The sequence below is a fragment of the Ruditapes philippinarum genome, unplaced genomic scaffold, assembly GCF_026571515.1.
Source record: "Ruditapes philippinarum isolate M1 unplaced genomic scaffold, ASM2657151v2 ctg22008_1_1_1_1, whole genome shotgun sequence".
Taxonomy (NCBI): domain Eukaryota; kingdom Metazoa; phylum Mollusca; class Bivalvia; order Venerida; family Veneridae; genus Ruditapes; species Ruditapes philippinarum.
In genome coordinates this window covers 3355-9209 of record NW_026865247.1, presented here as the reverse complement: position 1 = coordinate 9209, position 5855 = coordinate 3355, and the positions used below count along the sequence as shown (strand labels likewise).

General features: G+C 31.7%; 1 long non-coding RNA gene across 1 annotated transcript; it reads left to right on the top strand.

Moving 5' to 3' along the window:
- The first annotated feature begins 293 nt into the window (after positions 1 to 293).
- On the top strand, positions 294 to 4798 carry LOC132728336 (uncharacterized). The gene is made up of 4 exons (XR_009625467.1): positions 294 to 421; positions 1842 to 1989; positions 2687 to 4335; positions 4687 to 4798. It is a non-coding gene; the product is annotated as an uncharacterized LOC132728336 (long non-coding RNA).
- The last annotated feature ends 1057 nt before the right edge of the window (positions 4799 to 5855 follow it).

Here is a 5855-nt window from a genome sequence, read left to right as displayed (position 1 = left end):
AAACAATTTAGGAGATCTTTCTTTTTGCTAAACACATGTACATGTATATAAATGAGTTTGCATTCTGTACATATAGTTACATTATTTATAACATTTAATTTCTTTAGTTAATCCATGGGATTTAATTAAAGTTAAGCGAGTTTTTATTACACGGGAGTTCCAGAAGGACATAAAATGTTGTTTTTGTTTTTTCAAGAAATACCGATTAAACATACATTGTGATTTTGGATGTATTTTTATCGTATCACTTTTTACAATAAATCTTCTTTCAATTAGCGATATGTTATATATTTTAGGATGTATTTCGGTGGAAAGCATTTTCAATTACGAGCAACATCCCTCTGTTGAAATAAACGGGGATCCCGGACATTGCTTTCCGGGATGTGGTGATCACACTGTAGTTGGCGTAACAAAAACAAAGGTATACTTTGATATAATCAATGTTACTGTCAAACAATATCATATGTCTATAAATGTATATATGTATATTTTATAACTTAAGTATCTATACTTTTGCATGGTTGTGGAAGCATATGGTAAAATAGGTTTTTCTAAGGTGTGTCAGAGTGAATACAGTGCAACAATAGTTACCTTGTATCATAGTTTGGGGACTGTATCAGAGTTAAATCGTATACATAATACATGCACAGTGCCTTAATAAGAATGCAGGTATTAGTTACTCACACTCCAGAACATGCCCATTGATTGGCTCATGTTTGCTGTTGATTACTTTTTGTGACGGCAAAAAAAAAGGGAAAGGGAAAGCGACAGAAATATTATATTCAGTTGCTCGTTCATTGGTTACTTTTTTCTGGGGTTTCATATTGTGACAACAAGGGAACGTGTTTTTATTTTTGACTATGATACAAAAAAGAAATAACATTAAAACACTCGGCAATCTGATTAATACTCTAGGGCTATGTCCCCTCGTATTCGTGTTTCGATGATCTTTTTATTACATGTAGAACGTTGAAGACTCAGTTTGATTGAGTCTGTTCATGGCAGTAAATGAAAAGTTCAGCATCCCTCATGCACATTGACAGACAATAGGTAAAGAAGCATTCCAAACTTAAAACTAAAATAGCTGGAATAATGATTTATTATTTATTTAACAGAAATAAAATACATTTAGGCGAAGTACGAATGACCTTTAAAATAGGAAAAGATGATTCCTTAAAGAATGCCCCAAACGCCAAAATTGAAAATGTTGCAGGCTTGGTTTGATTGTGCCTGTTCACGGACGATACTGAAAGTACATGATACCGTTCACGCCCTTAGCGTGCTATTACGTGAAGATCGGTTTATGGTCCCAAAGTAAAGTGATATGTGCTTTTAACGAGTAAACAATTGAATTGTAATTGTTTAAACCTCAAATACACTTACGTCCATTAACTTTTTAAAGAATGGAAAAGGTTGTATATAAAATACATGTAGTGTTCATATTTTAGTGCGCTTGTTAATTAAATGAAAATGTTAAATAAATTAGAAATCTCTTGATACATTTTTATTTTAAATCTTGTTTTAGAATAAATTTGAACGCAGTTATTTAATTGGAACAAAGTTATACTGTATAACCATATCATATCAAAGATAAGATCTATTCTGTAGTAAATGAACAGTTTTTTTTAAATATATACAATTTTGTAGCATCTAGTTGCTTTACAAAAGGAAAATCTCGGAAAAGACATTAGTATGTATAAAGTACGTACATGTATATCTTTTACAATAGATATTTTACATACAATGTATACGGTTTTTATTCATCTATAAACTGACAATTAAAGTTGTGCTTAAATTCTGACTTATACCAGTCACATCCTTACAATGACTTTGTATTTCAGTGTTACTGCCTGGGTTAAGACATAATGCTAACAAATCATACTCAGACCGGATGTACTCACGAATGTAATCACCCTGTTGTTTCGTGTGGTTATGATAGTACGGTTATAAATTATGCTTTCCTATCAATTTACAAAATGAACCCAAGGGGTAAGTTCCTTCGATATATCAAGAGTATTACAAATATTTTTCTATGTCACCGAGATGTATCATAGTAATGTTTAGAAATATAATTTACAGATTAGTATGGTCCAGTTAAGCTGAATCATTTTAAAGCTTTACATTCCACAATATTTGGTGGTTAACAGGTCGTCTTTGGTCGCAATATAAGAATTCTTCTATATTTGTACTTGTTTATTTCGCATATTTACATTCAACTACGAAATTAAGTTAATATTCGACATGACTTTATAAAGTACGTTTACGTTGAAAGTCATTGACAAGAAATAATCATTTTATTATTATTTCAAAAAGAAATGATAATTTTCTCAATCTTTCTAATTACACAGTATGCGGATGAGTTATTAGTCACGTTTGTTTGTTTTTGTTTGTTTCGATTGGGTTATAAGTCACACCTACACAGTATGAGTCATATGGCAACATTCCGGCTTTTCTGGTGCAGGAAAAAATCTCAGGTGCCTTTCTGTGCATTATTTCAGCCACGAACGGGCATGAACGGGCAACTGAGTAGAACCACCGACGTTCCGTACGCTAGCTGAATATATTAGTCACGTGCCCAAGCTTCTCTTGATTATATAACTGCTAATCTATGACTCCACACAATGACAGTAACATACGATGAGACACTTAGAAATTAATATTACGATGGAATATTGGTTTATTTCAGTGACAGCTAGTGCAATAATATATGCACAAAATGAGAGACGTAACTGTCTCGCGTTGAATACTGTCAGCCCAAAAACATTTTATTGGCAGGAATGTACCTTTTCCTTAGTACCAATGTGTGCAAATGTTAAGTATATATTTAATCATTATATCTAATAATCATTGTTTTTTATTTCTTACATACTAATTGTTGTGCTAATACTACAAGTTTGCTGCTGTTTTCACTGTTATAACGAGACGTTCATTTAATTTATTAACGAAGCAACGCCCTGAAAGACGGTGACAGGTAGCCCTAACATTAATTTATATATTGCCGGTGTTATGGCCAAGTAGCTGGTCAAATATGCCGACGAATTTTCGGCGGTGTCTTGCAAACACTTAATTAATATTTGAAATTCCTGGTGTTTTAAAATTACATATACCGGTACATTTACGTATTTTGTTTATGTACAGCAGATATAGACATAGAATTGGTATTGATCAAGCGGCGGACTTTGCAAATTCACTATGGTAACAGTCATAGGCGATTTTAAATGGTTTTCTTTACCTTTGAAATGTGAACAAACCGCCGATGTTGCAAACGCATATGATAAAATTTTGCCATGTTATACAAACACGCATATATAGGCGGGAAAGTTAATAATGTTGACGTAATATTTACCTTTACAACTTCGAATGAACGAAAGCATAAAGTCTTGACTTGTCCAGATTGCGTTTAAACAGGAATAAAAGGCACATATTGTTTCAAAACACAAGAAATTTTAAATACACAAATGTATTTGACTAAGAAATTTACAGTTGAGCGGGTTTGCGGTTAGAAAATAAAAAAATTAACAGTGTTAACAAAATTCCAGATTTGTCATAATAAAAACAACAGTAGTTTAGTAGAGTTTTAGGTACAATTTCTTAAAACTTCTAAACAAGCGTGCTTGGAATAAATTATTGTAACCGTGAAAACCTAAATCGCTTCTGTTAATTCGCTCGGTTCTTAATAAAACTCGCTCTGTAGAGATTAACAGAAAACAGAAAAGGTATTTGTCTTTATCTGTTTACTTTTGTGTCTCATAAATTATTATTTTTTTGGTGTTGCGAGCTACCTAGATGGATGGATAGATGTATGGATGTGAGACTACTTTATCCGAAATAAAACTTAACAAGAGAGCTCAACAGGAAATACATTTTCTTTTGTAGTTTTTTAGCAAATTATAAAACATGAGTAAATTGATTATTGACTCTATTTTTTTATATTATTATTCGTAAAGTTGAATGTTTAAGTGTACACTACTTGCTGCAAAAATCGTAAAGTACTTTTAATGTTGACATTGCATTCAATTTTAGTCGTTAATATTAGTATTTCATATTTATATTTTGTTTTCGAAAATTGAATTGAATACTTATTCGCTAAATGTACTTACAAATATCTCTTCTTTTTCATTTCTTAAATAGGAACTCGCGTCCAAGCTTTATCCCGAGAACATGCAAGTCAACAATACTTTACATGGATTGGTGCAGCAAATGTTTGTTTTGCAAATCGAATGTTTCAAACTGATTATTCAAATGCAAAGGATGTACATGAACACCGAAGATCTCAACTGTGGACTGGAATGTTTAAAACAAAAATAGTTTACAAATACAATTCAAACATTCCTGGTAATAAAACTAATTTATTTCAACTTTGATAAAAATCTTTTTTTCTAAAATAATACTCAATAGAAAAAAACTACAATAACGTAAAATAACGTTTAGTTTCATACATTTTTCTATGAACAAAATTTTATGAAAGAGGGGAAACAAAACACACAATTTAATACATTGTCTGTTATTAAAGTTTATTTTTTATAAATTAGTTTTATACCCAGTCAGCAATTGTTAACAACAATAATGGTGAAATGAACAAACTATATTTGTTCGCACTTGCAAGTTGCAAACTTATTACTTATATTTCTGTTATTTATTTGTTGAATATACTTTGATGAAATTACTGCACTAATCACGTTTCAGCTGAACGACGTCAGGATCGAAAATTTTACGGTTACTTAACTAGAAATTTTGAAGACAGAATGAAAATGCAATTTACAGAAACAAATTCCAACCAAAGAAGACTCTGCGATGACGGTACAATTTAAACTTAACGTATCTAATTCAAGTGTAAATAATTATTTAAATTATAAATAATACGTCACTTAATTATGTTTTTCTTCTGCTGTTTTGAGTAAACAGTGCTCGTTGTAAGCTTGTGATTTCCAGTTTTACATCGCTCGTGTGGGCCTCCATCGTCATCTACATGTGATTTCCATTTGTTAGTCCCGTGTGTGGGCGGGGTCCGTCGTCAATTGTGTTTGCCATTTGTGCTAGAATCCAATATAGATTATATATTTGGATAAAAATTGACTGCATCATTTTTATTATAAACACAAGAACTTAATAATAGACATTTGCGGCTTATAATGAGGAACGGGGATTGAGGATCGAGGACAAGTTATATAAAGGGATAATCTCAAAATAATCCAACATTTTATAATAAACACGGTTTCCAAGTAACGGATAACACCAGCATTGTCAACGATAATTTGTGTTTGTATTGCGTGATATTGTCTTTGTCCTGAATAATATTATTCCTTTGGCTCTACTTTAGGTGAGATGTCCCATCAATAGCCCTGACCGCCATATGTACTCGCATTTGTTTAATAAGTACATCGTTTCAAATAAAAACATGGAATTAATGCCCGGATCCTGTCTTTCACTGACGATACACTTATACCCTTTCCAATTAAGTTTTGAACGATAGTGTTCAGTGCCTTTTGGGATGTTTTATTTAAAGAATTATGTATGTGTTTCGGGTGTCTCTTAACGTAACTCAAAGAACTTGTATCTATGTGTACATTTGAAATACATTTCTGCCACTTCAGTGAGAATATAAGCAAGCAAAATCCTACCGAAATAAATGAACCAGATATGATTAAAAAGCTGGTTAAGCTACATAACCGAATTCTTAATATATTTTGACATCGTGTAAAAATAGCTTTCAAACCCTGGGTAAAAATGCAATAAAATTCATCATTGTCTCTTTTACTGACGCATAATGCTGATGTATTTTTAATATTCCATATAATTTATATCCTCCATAAGGCTTTTAGTAGACAGTCTTATTCGACTGAAGAAGGTTATTA